The sequence below is a fragment of the Chrysemys picta genome, chromosome 18 (assembly GCF_011386835.1).
Source record: "Chrysemys picta bellii isolate R12L10 chromosome 18, ASM1138683v2, whole genome shotgun sequence".
NCBI lineage: Eukaryota > Metazoa > Chordata > Testudines > Emydidae > Chrysemys > Chrysemys picta.
Genome location: NC_088808.1, coordinates 25,622,210 through 25,633,874, shown reverse-complemented (window position 1 = coordinate 25,633,874; position 11,665 = coordinate 25,622,210).

Below are 11,665 nucleotides of genomic sequence, written 5' to 3'. Positions count from 1 at the left end.
GATCTTCCTTTACAAAAAACATGTTGACTCTTCCCCAACAAATTATGTTCATCTATGTATCTGACAATTTTGTTTTTTACTAGAGTTTCAATCAGTTTGCCCGGTACTGAAGTCAGGCTTACCAGCCTGTAATATTTAAAATTAGCTATCCTCCAGTCATTTGGTACAAAAGCTCATTTAAATGATAGGTTACAGATTACAGTTAACAGTTGTGAAATTTCACATTTGAGTTCCTTCTGGTCCTGGTGACTTGTTCCTGTTTATCAATTTGTTCCAAAACCTCCTCTAATGACACCTCAGTCTGGGATAGTTCCTCAGATTTGTCACCTAAAATGAATGGCTCAAGTTTGGGAATCTCCCTCACATCCTCAGCCATGAAGACTGATGCAAAGAATTCATTTAGTTTCTCTGCAATGGCCTTATTGTCCTTGAGTGCTCCTTTAGCATCTCGATCGTCCAGTGGCCCCACTGGTTGTTTAGCAGGCTTCTTGCTTCTGAAGTACTTAAAAAAAATTGCTATTACTTTTTGAGTCTTTGACTAGCTGTTCTTCAAATTATTTTTTTGGCCTTCCTAATTATATTTTGACATTTCACTTGGCAGAGTTCACGTGCTCAGTTTGGATAATGGTCCCTGGTAATAGAGTAACAACCCATGCTTTTCTAATGTGGTTGGAGGAAGTGGATCAAATGGTTATTTGCATGTTTATTATTTCAAAGAGGATTTGATGGCTGATGGGCATGCGGGTGGGCTCTGAGGACTGGTAGAGATATCAGGGGACAAACCTTCAGAGCCTTGCGCATTTTGTCCAGTGGCCTATCTGAAACATGCTGGTGATTCCAAGGCAAGTTCCGAGTAGACAAAAGGCCCCAGCACAAAACCCACCACTGTCTTTGACATTCACTGTTTCCCAATCTTATCAGTGGTGCTTGTGATGGAATGGGACCTGCACACTAGAATACACTGTCATCTCATTGGGGATCCTGCCTGGGCAGGGCTGGGACTGGGAAGGTGTTTGTGTCAGAGAGAGTCTGGCTCTGCTGTGGCCCAGGCTGTACTGGGTCTGTAGGGAAAGGAGACCAGATTCCAGCCTGTCACTCCAGCCCTTTCTTCCCAGCAAATTGTCACCTCCACGTAGTTGCTCAGACTTGACTTTTTAGAGAAGAAAGAAAAGGACAAAACAATGCTGCTTTTGATTTTACTTCCAAGCACAAGACGCAAGGTTCAGGCTCAACACTAATTCCCTTGTTGCTTTGCATCTGGTGGCGTGGCACTGGGATTCAGGCTTAACTTTTTCTCACCCTTCTGGTCTTCCCTTTGCCATCCTCATCACTGTGCATTTATTTGTTTGTTTTATTTACTGGATTCATTATAGTAATGTGCAGGGGACAGCTGAGAACAGGGCCTTCCTGTGCTAGGCACTGCACAAGCATAGGACAAAAGACAGTGCCTGCCCCAGAGAGCTTACAGTCCAATTAGACAAGGTGGACAAAGAGTAGGGAGTCGGAGAGAACATACAAACAGAGTGAACAATGCGATGGCTGCAAATGTCATGTTCTTTCTGTGATTCCCCCTTTTATTGTTGTTTAACTTTCAGTGAAGTTATGTTAGGAGGGGTTTAGCTGGATGGAAAAACAAAGGAAGGGATGAGGCAGGAGGGGTTACAGACAGTGAGGGAGGTACAATAGAGGCTGGAGCAAAAAGACAATCAGCACAGGGAGAGAATGTTCAGAGTGAACATGGCAGAATGCAATCTGACTTTTTTTTACCCCTTTTGATCCCCAAAGTTGGCCAATATTTGGGGTTTTCTGGGTTGTTTCTGTTAGGAGAAATAATAATAGAGTCTGGTATTTTTGATGCAATCCTGTTTATTTACAAAGCATTAGAGAAAGTCCTGCTTCCCTAAACATATTAGGATCAAACAACAGGAAGCACTTTCCTTGTGCACAATTCCAAGCCTGCCTATCTAGCTAGCACTCTGCACAAAAAGCTTGCTCTCTTGGCAGGGCCACACTACTTGTGCTTCTCTTGTTGTTTCCTGGTTTACTTGCTGCTTTCTCCTGCTTTCTTTTACACAGACACACAACTGCAACCAAATCAATCACAAGCCCTTGAGTTGTCATTCAATCTAGCCCATTCCTGGAATTTCTTTCCCAAAGGCTGCTTGGTGGAGGAAGGGAGAATTTCACCTTGGCACTACTGCTCCCAGAATGCGTGTGGTGTCGCCCCCTGTATTTCTGGGTCTGGCGAGGGATTGGGGGGAGGCATGACCCCAGTTGGGCTCCATTTTATATCCCCCCCTTTCAGTGCAGCAGTAGCTTGAGCTGCTATTTGTGTATTTAGTAGTTCAGCTCAGTGCTTTACTAGACCTGAAATGAGGATACATTTGTGCTCTGGACAGCTTGCAATCTACAACACTAGATGGAGGCGGTGGGAAGGATTATCTTTAAAGTTTCAAGGAATTTTTCATGCTTTCTCCTTGTGGGCGCCAGCAGCTTCTCATCTGTACCACATTGTTCTAAATGCTGATCCACAGGCCCTTCCACCTTTCTTTCCGAGTTTTTCTCTTTCATTTGTCTCTGCATTGCAGGCTGCGCTCTCTTTCCATGTCTGAGGGCCAGGACTGGAAGAGAGGCACTCAGCACCTTCGCAGGCAAGGAGATTTGGGCCATTTATTTTGCTTGTAGTATTTTAGCAAGACGCCCTCAGTTGCAGTAGGAAGCTGCGGGGTTTGAACTTAAAGGAATGCAGCCATTTTACATCCTTTGTTCTTGCCACAAACAGAAGGGACATTAGATTATCAGTATTTCATCTCTCTAGATAGCCATGAAGCAGTGGCGTTAACTTTATTTCAAGTACCAATTATCGTAGCAGCCTGACCAAAACCATCTATACAGCCTATTCAGTACAGAAAAATGGATTCACTACCTTTCCCTGCCCCAGGATACAGGCTAGACATTACCACCATGTTCACAATGGATTTTAGATGTACTGTACCACACATTTAAGCAGCGGATGGGCAGTGCATTTCTGGGGATTATTGTGGGCTTGTAGCAGTCTGAAGAACAAGGCCAAACAAAGGCTAAGTGACTTATACCAGTGCAGTAATCACTCTGGATATGATGCCCGGAGAATCCTGTGATACAAGAGGAATGGCATTGAGAGGAGGTGGGCATACCTGTGTGCTGACTGGCTTGTTCTCACATTTATACATGCCCGCCTCATGTACTCTGCCCATCTCTAGCATTTTGGCCTTCAGGGACATTGGCACTTCAACCACCCCTGAATGGTGCAATCTTCTCTTGATTCCACAGACGCTATGAAAGTAACGATCCTGCCCAAATAAAGGGCTAAGGCACTAGGCACTGAACAAAGGCCCAGAACTGAGCCTTGGCTTTCTGACCCAGTTGTCACTGTAGGAGAGAATTAACCCTGGATTTGATGTGCATTTCTCTTACCTGATGCGCATTTCTCTTACCTAATGCACATAGAACTGCTAGTGCCATTTTCCTCTGAGTTATTTTACTTACGTTTAAAACAACATTCTGTACTGGCTGGGGAACTGTCAGCCAGGCCCTCAGGCTGGTGGTCAGTTCAGTTAGCGTGGCTGTGCCCTTAACAAAAGTAGAAGTTAAACTTTATCCCAGTCTTTCTTAGGGCCAGCAGCAGCTCTATGAGTCTCATTGTTACCCAACCTGGATTGCTGGGTGTGCTATGCAAAGCAGGTTACCCCATTATCCCCAGGGATTTTAATGCTACCTGAATCAGCCCATCTTTAGATTAATCTGGAAAAAGGTTTTCTTTTCATTTTATTAATAAAAATTTAGTTTTTATTGCTGTTTTTTTTTAGTACCCAGATGTGTGTTTGAATTTCCTGAACTTTATGTATCATCTGGATGAAGCATCTGGATGCACCTCATTGTGGAGCCTTTACTGCTGTGAAGTATTTTGGGATGGCAGCTAAAAGAAAACAGAGCAAATCGGCTGGTAGTGATCGGTTTGCTCCAGATCTTTCAGACGGCTCACAATGATCGCATTAAGTCTAGCAGAGGCAGAGACAAACTGGTTGCCGTCCAAGTCACTAGACATTTGGATTCATCATTGCCATCCGAGTCATTTGGATTCATTTTCCTCTTCACTTTCTGCCCGTTGATTCAGCAGGAAGGACTTTCTAGGCCTCACTAGGTAGTGAATTCTCACCGAGACTCAGACAGGAGCAAGAGAGACAAATCTAGCTGTAGACAAGATCTGAGAGTAGTTGACTGCTGGACACAATCACTTCTGGGTAAACCAGCAAGAACAACAACAAAATCATGTTTCTGCTGGGTCATTCCAAATCAAAGCCCTTTTTAATGGTGTGGAGAATGTTAGGGTTTGTGCTGTGTTTATATACTTTAGTGCTGCAGGGGACCGGACTAGATGACCTCTCGAGGTCCCTTCCAGTCCTATGATTCTATGGTTCTATATCATTTTAGGTATGAGGTTTGTGGGAGATAAAATATGTGGGAGGAAGGGAGATAGTGGTTTGAAACCTAAGGACTCTGAGAGGGCCTATTGGGTGGCTGAGAGCCATGCTGGGATGTCGGTTGGCTGGTCAGCAGTGAAAGGAAATTTGGGAGGAAGGAGTGCAGAGACTGGCCGGCTGGAGATGGCGTGGTCCAGGCTGGCTGAAATTGCCAAGAAAGGTTTCTCCAGTCTCCAGAGACTGGTCCATCAGGGATGACAGAGGTCTGGGCTGCCGAGAGGGTGGTGGTGAGACCAGGATGGGAGAACATGGGAGTCCATGGCTGATGAAAAGGAAAGCTGAACTGGGATATAAAATAAGATTTCCAGGGCTATGAAAGGAATGTGGTCGCTGCCAGATGATCACTACTGGTGGCCACTCATGGATTTTAATTGTAAATAATAAACTACCAATTTGTTAATGCAGTCTGGAGTGGAGCTGGGGGTGAATGGGGATTTCTTCAGTGGCCTTCAAAGAACTCTTGCCATACCAGTCAGGGGATCTCCACTCCTGGGGACATGGTTCTGGTAACAAAAGAGCAGAGGGAGGGGTGCCCAGAGGTAAAATTTCCAAGCGGGAAGCCTTGATGGGAGCAGTAGGTAACCAAGATCAGGTTGTAGGAACCCCAGGATTGTGACACATGACAACAGAGAAATGTTCACAGATGAGAAGCTGAGCAGCCATGTTACTGCAGTAGAAACTGAGCTTTTTTCCCCTTCAAAAAAGTGGTGAATTTCCACCTGGAGGAAATCCCTTGCACAGCTGCTTTGCTGCTGCTGCAGTACATCTGAGCCTGCCACTTGAGCACACCATCCCTAGCTAATGCCCCCTCCCTCTCTTTTTCCTTTTTTGAATGATGTCTCCCTTCAGGGTTATTCTCCTTTGTAAAGTCAAATTATGCAGTCTACGTGGTACAGCACACAATAAATGCCTTAAACACTTTCCCTCCAGCAAGCTGAAGGGTCCCTGCAGATCCGTGCAGGCATCAAAAGCCCATTCTTAATATTCCAAAAGTGCCTAGTATAATTGATCTGGTTGCATGGTATGCTGTGCGATAGCATTCTTCATCTGAGAGGAAGAATGCACTAAGGAACAGTCAGACAATGACTGCAGGGAAAACCAATGTCTCTTACAGATCAGAAAATCTTTATTTGATTGCGTCCTTACACTTTTTACACTGCCTGAGAGAAGAGGCATTGTATGAGGGTGGAGAATTGCTGGAATTGTTCAATGTAATGTGCTGAGTTGTATAGTGATACTATGTGATGATAATGCAATAGGCAGAGATGGGTACTCATTTACTTCAGCATGTCTGGAAACCTGGGAGACCTGCCCAGAAATCTCAAAATACCCTAAAAGACCCTCTTGTTTACTGTAATAGATTTCCATTTCCCTTCCTCAGCATAACAAGATACACAAGTTATTCGCCAACCAATGTGTACCGAGATGGTTCATCTGGTAGATCATCTGCTTTCTCTTATTTTCATTTGCACAGAAGTGGCAATTAGTAGTTTCCTTTCTTGCCAATTTGCATTCTTACTGCCAGTGCTAAGAAAGCACTGGGCTTTTCCGGCTTAACTTCAGAGGTAGGCATGAGATGGCAGCCTAGCGTCAGATTTAGCATTTTGAAGGTATAAAAAGTCTTTGGGTGTCTGTGGAGGCGTAGGGGGAGGAAGAGATGGAGAAGAGGGAGGGTGCTCCATATGATGCTAAATTAAGAACGTCTGTTCTCTGAACCTGATATTGATCTCTAAGAAAATCAATCTATCATAGAAATCCACAATAAAATATAGTAGGGTCTTCATTATATTAGCTCATCTGATTAGAACATGAGGGTTTTAGCCAAGTACCCAGGATGTTGTACTTATGACTCTCAATATTTAAACTAATGAATAAATGTTCAGTATGTTGTCACCTATTGAAAGGCATTAAACTGCCGTTAAATTCTAAACTTCTGCTAAAATGCATATATTGGTCTGTAAATGCCTGTCCTATTGAACCCCTGAAATCACTGGGACTGTTTGGTGAGAAAGGCTTGACTCAGTCTAGAAACACAGATGTCGGACTGGGTCAGACCAGAGGTCCATTTCTAGTGTCCTGTCTCTGACAGTGTGATCAGTGCTAGAAGCTTCAGAAGAAGATGCAAATCAGCATGGGATAATTGCTTATTTTTTAATATTTACTGTTATGACACTGTATGTTCATGTTATCCATACAAATGGCAAATCCTTTTCTGAATTCTGCCAAGATTTTGCCCTCAGTGATATCCCATGGCAATGAGTTCCACAGGTCAATTGTGCATTGTATGGAAAAATATTTCCTTTTATCAGTTCTGAATTTGCCACCTTTGAATGTTCCATTGTTTTGTGTTGTGAGACAGGAAAGAAGTTCTTAATCTGCCTTCTGTAGGCCATTCATTATTCTGTCACCTCTCCTCCTTGTTCTCTCAAAGTGGAAGAATCAGACTCATTGGGCATACTGTAGAAAACTAGACTAAATCACATGGAGAAGAAAGCTTTGCAAACCAAGGACAAATAGATATTTTAGGGTTTGATAGTCTAAATATTATTCTGATACAGACCCATGATCTTGTGTTACAGTGAAAAGGTTTTCTTAATGGATGGATCCCTGCTAATTTTTTTATTTTTTATTTTTGATGGGCTATTTCAAGCAGTCAAAGATGTATTACTTCCACAATGACAACATAGAAATTGCAATATGCAATCAGACCAGTAGTCCATCTAATATAGTATCCTGTCCTTCACAGGACCAGTGCCCAGTGCCTCGAAAGTGCAATAAATCCTGTAATGGACAATTTTGGGATAACCTGCCCAGAGGGGAAGTTTCTTGTAACCCCCCGTCATTTAGCAATTTCTTTATGCCTTGAATCATGAGTATTTAGATCCCTTCTAAATTAAAAAAAATCCCTATATAATGTAACTGGGGCTGTTTTTTGACATCCTACTAAACCCCCAGATCTTTGTTATCATGTGATAGGAAGTTCCACAGGTTAATTATGCACCATGTAAGAAAAAGTATTTCCTTTTATCAGTTTTAAATATGTTGTTTTCAATGTCATTGAATGTATTACATTGAATGTGCCCTTTCTTGTATTATGAAAGAGGGTAAATAGAAGTGTCTGATTTAACTTCTCTAGAGCACTCATTATTTTGTGTTACCCTATTTCATTCCCTTTGTAAACTGTTTCTATCTATTCAGTCTCACCTCATATAAAAATCTTTCCATCTCTCTAATTGTTGTCACACACCATTGACCCCTTTTTTTACTGTAATCTCTTCTTTGAGCTCAATTGATTAGAAATGAATACAGACTTCCAGGTGAGAGCGTACCTTTGATTTACATAATGTCAATATAGTAGAATGTATAATGAATGAGAGAAAAGATAATACTAAAACTAACCTCTTGCCTTTTGACCATCACTGGGCAATGAGAGGTTTCCAATGAGCTGCACAGTGATGCCTAAGTCTTCTTCCTCAGTGCTGAGAGTTAATTTAGAACTCAGCAATGTATATGTGTAGTTCAGATTATTCCTTCCAATGAACATTTGTCAACAATGAATTTCAAGCAATACATACAGTTATCGGAGTTTACATATTTTAGGGCATTTTAAAATGACATTTTAAACAACTTTTCTTAAGATTACAATGGCGACAGTCTGTCAAGAGTGAAATAAGCGAAAATGAAGGTGAACATTCCAATGGCATTACTGTGGTGTAAAGCAACTTTGCACACAACTTGAGAAGACTTCACTTCATTATGCCTAGAGGTGCAAGAATAGCTGTGAACGGCTAATACGAACCAATGCTATTGGAGACATCTGTTTTGGTTTTCATTTTTCAGTGTTATTAGTGCTTATTGGTACAAGGTTCAGGAATGCCGCCAATCCCTTTGAAGTTGAAAGTGTATTGTAAGGCTAGAGTCATTGTGTGCCACGTTGATGACCCTGTATGTAACCTTTCAATTAAACATCCCTAATGCATGCAATAAGAAAGGACCTATGTTAAATGAATGCAAAAGTGGACTAAAAAATGCAAGCAAACATCGTTTTCAATATATGAAAGTTTTCTCTTTTCTGATTTGATGCGGCAGTTTCAGTACAAATACCACATTCTCCACTCTTTCCCCCAAATGCTTTCTTTTCCCCCAAAAAAGTTCACAAATCTGTTAAATTGTGCATATCTTAGGATTCTTCTATGATTGTATTTATTTGGATTTACATACAATGCCTAGCCTGTGCTTTGATATAATGAAAAATATAATGACGTCAAAAGTAAAACTGACATTTATCCCTCCCCCAAACCAGAAAATAATAAAATGGCTAACCAGAGATTAAATCAATCTCAAACCATACCTTGTCTCCTCCGCAAATCTCAGCCCTCATCATCTGCTCCCTTTACAGAAGTCTGGGTAAAGAGAAGAATTTTTCATCCTTAACAAATCTGGACTATTTTGGAGCAACTGGGCATAGTAAATTCCAAAGTTTAGGACCCCTCTTTGAAAGTTTTCTGCTGACAGCTCCCTCTCTGTTGTATGAAGGGTTCCACTGACCACAGATCTGGCAGGATAGCATGGGGGAAATGGTGATCGGCCATGCAGTACATTAAAACCAGCACCTTAAACGCCACCCAGAAACCAACAGGCAACCTGTGCAGATCCCAGAGCAGTGGTGTCATGTGCTCCAGCTACTCCATTTACTCAGCAGCCTTGTTGTGCACAAGCTTCAGTTTCCAGGTTGATTTAAAGTGCTGCCCCAGGTACAGCCTATTGCAGTAATCTAATCCTTAGCTGGCAAATGTGTGGGTTAAAGAAGATGAATTGATTGGCAAAATTAATTTTCAAGGTCATAACCTAACATATTTGAAATCTGAAGGTGAGCCACTCCTTGGGACAGGTTTAATTAACTTATATAAGCTGTTCAACTTCACCAAAATTATATTTCAGTGGTTAACGCTAGGTAGGCGGAAAGAGAGATGCCTATCAAATATTTTATACTGTGCTCATCACGATAGTATCTGAGGACCAGTGACCATGGCTTTTCAGTGCACACTCGTGGAATGCAGCTGGCGGGTCTGTCACACACACAAGTTTGTGTAGCTGTAGTCCATTTATGTTAAAAGGAGACAACACAACTTTTCTTTATGATTACACTGCTAAGTGATGATGCCCTATGGTTTCGTATTGGTAGTTCTGGGCATGGGGGTAGGCAGATGGAGTCCTAAGGTTATCCTGACCGACAAACCACATGGCTGTTTTTGATAGTATTACTAACCTAGTAGATGATGGGACTGAAGGAACTGTTAAATATTTAGATTTGAGTAAGTCATTGGCTTCATTGTCTCATTGCACCTGTACTGAATAATACATGCAAATGGACAGGGATAGGAACACAGTCCTGTGGACTGAAAATTAGCTGTTGGGTGGTTAAACAGGGCAATGCTAAACAGCCATGTATCATATTAATGGGAGATGTCCAGGGGGCTCCCCAGGAATCGGTTAGGTCCAGTCTCATTATTTTAGTTTTCATCAATGATCTGGGAGTGGGAATAAACAGCAAGATTATGAGATTCATTAATTGTGTTAAAATGGAAAGAGTTGCAAATATTAGCAGGGACAGAAAAATAATACAAGTGGTGCGAGCGAGATTAGAGAAGTGGGAGAAGTTAGCTGAGCTCAGGAGGAGATGGCAACAATCTACAGATACGTGAAGGGGAAGGATGGGAAAAGGCGGGATAGTGGGAGAAAGGACTAACAGGAAGCTTAGGCTAGCAGTGACCTCTACTGGGCTGTGGAACAGACTCCCAGGGGAGGGGTGGAGACCCTCAACATTTAAATCTACCCTGGACAAGAAAGGCAGAAAAAATGTCCTGTGTGTGTGGGGGGGGGGGAGGGGGGAGCCTGACACAGCCCCAGGAGATAGACTGGTGAGACCTGATAGAGCTTTCCTTTGCTATAGGTTGCGAACCCGCTAATGGTTTATTAGTTTCATCTTCCTATTTTAAGATCTAGACTCTGAAACTGACTCACCGCTTAGGCTCATGAATTGGAGGTCAGGCTCATCAGCACCAGACAGCTGAGAAAGGGTGTCCCAGGAATCCATGGGGTTCCTGCATGATGGGTCACACATCTGTGTAGAGAGAAGTTCCATCAGGGTGGAGGTTCTTGTGATGTTCCAAATGGAGTCTAAAATGATCCTCTCTGAGTTTCTCTCTTGAGTTGAGGTGAAAAAAGTGAACAGCTGGCTCTGACTGTGGCATGCTGGAAGTCGTAGTCCTTAGGCAGCAGGCTTCCTTGGTGTGGGAGCTCATTCTAACTTTCTGTAATGGCCACCTACTGTGAGAGCATGTGAGCTGAACCAGATCTGTTCTTTACACTTCTGGCTTTATCCAGGAAATGTATCTTTTCTGCCACCTAAAATTAGCCTAGAACATGACACAGATGAAGAGTGGGCCTATGAACTCCATAGTCACACATTAGTCCCCCCTGTGCTTTACTCTTTTCTTATGCTGCCTGAGTTGGAGAGCAGCATCTCTGCAAAGGTGTCATATAATGTCCCTTAAGCACAACAAAGTCACAGAAAGGAATTTACAATCATGTGGCTGCCCTGGCTTGTGAAGTCTGTCTCTCAATCCCAAACTGTGAAAAGCCCGGAGCAGAGCACGGCAAGATACTATGACACCACAGGTGGTACCATGGGCATGGTACAAGAACATGAACAGAAATGTGTATGTAGAGTGACCATCACTGTCTGAGGGAAGCAAAGGGCATTATGGAAAATGTGAGGGAAGGCACTCCTCCCACAAGACATATAATTCATTGCATATGTGACAATGCGGTTCTGGCGGAACCCAACTGAGAGTGCCAACTCAGGACAAATTGCTCAAATAGGGCAGTTACAGCCCAAGGCTGGGGTTTTTTCCACCTCTAAGGCAAACCACCAGCCAGACTAAGAGGACTCCAGTCTCACCCCACTGGCTAACTGCAAGTCTCACAAGCAATCTCCTTAGATACTCCAGTTTCCCAGTATTACCACCAGTACCACTCGTTATGGGGACAAATGGTTATGAAAACCAATACCCCAGTAAAAGAAAAAGGTTCTCCTGATCCCAAAGGACCAAGCCCCAGACCCAGGTCAATATACAAAT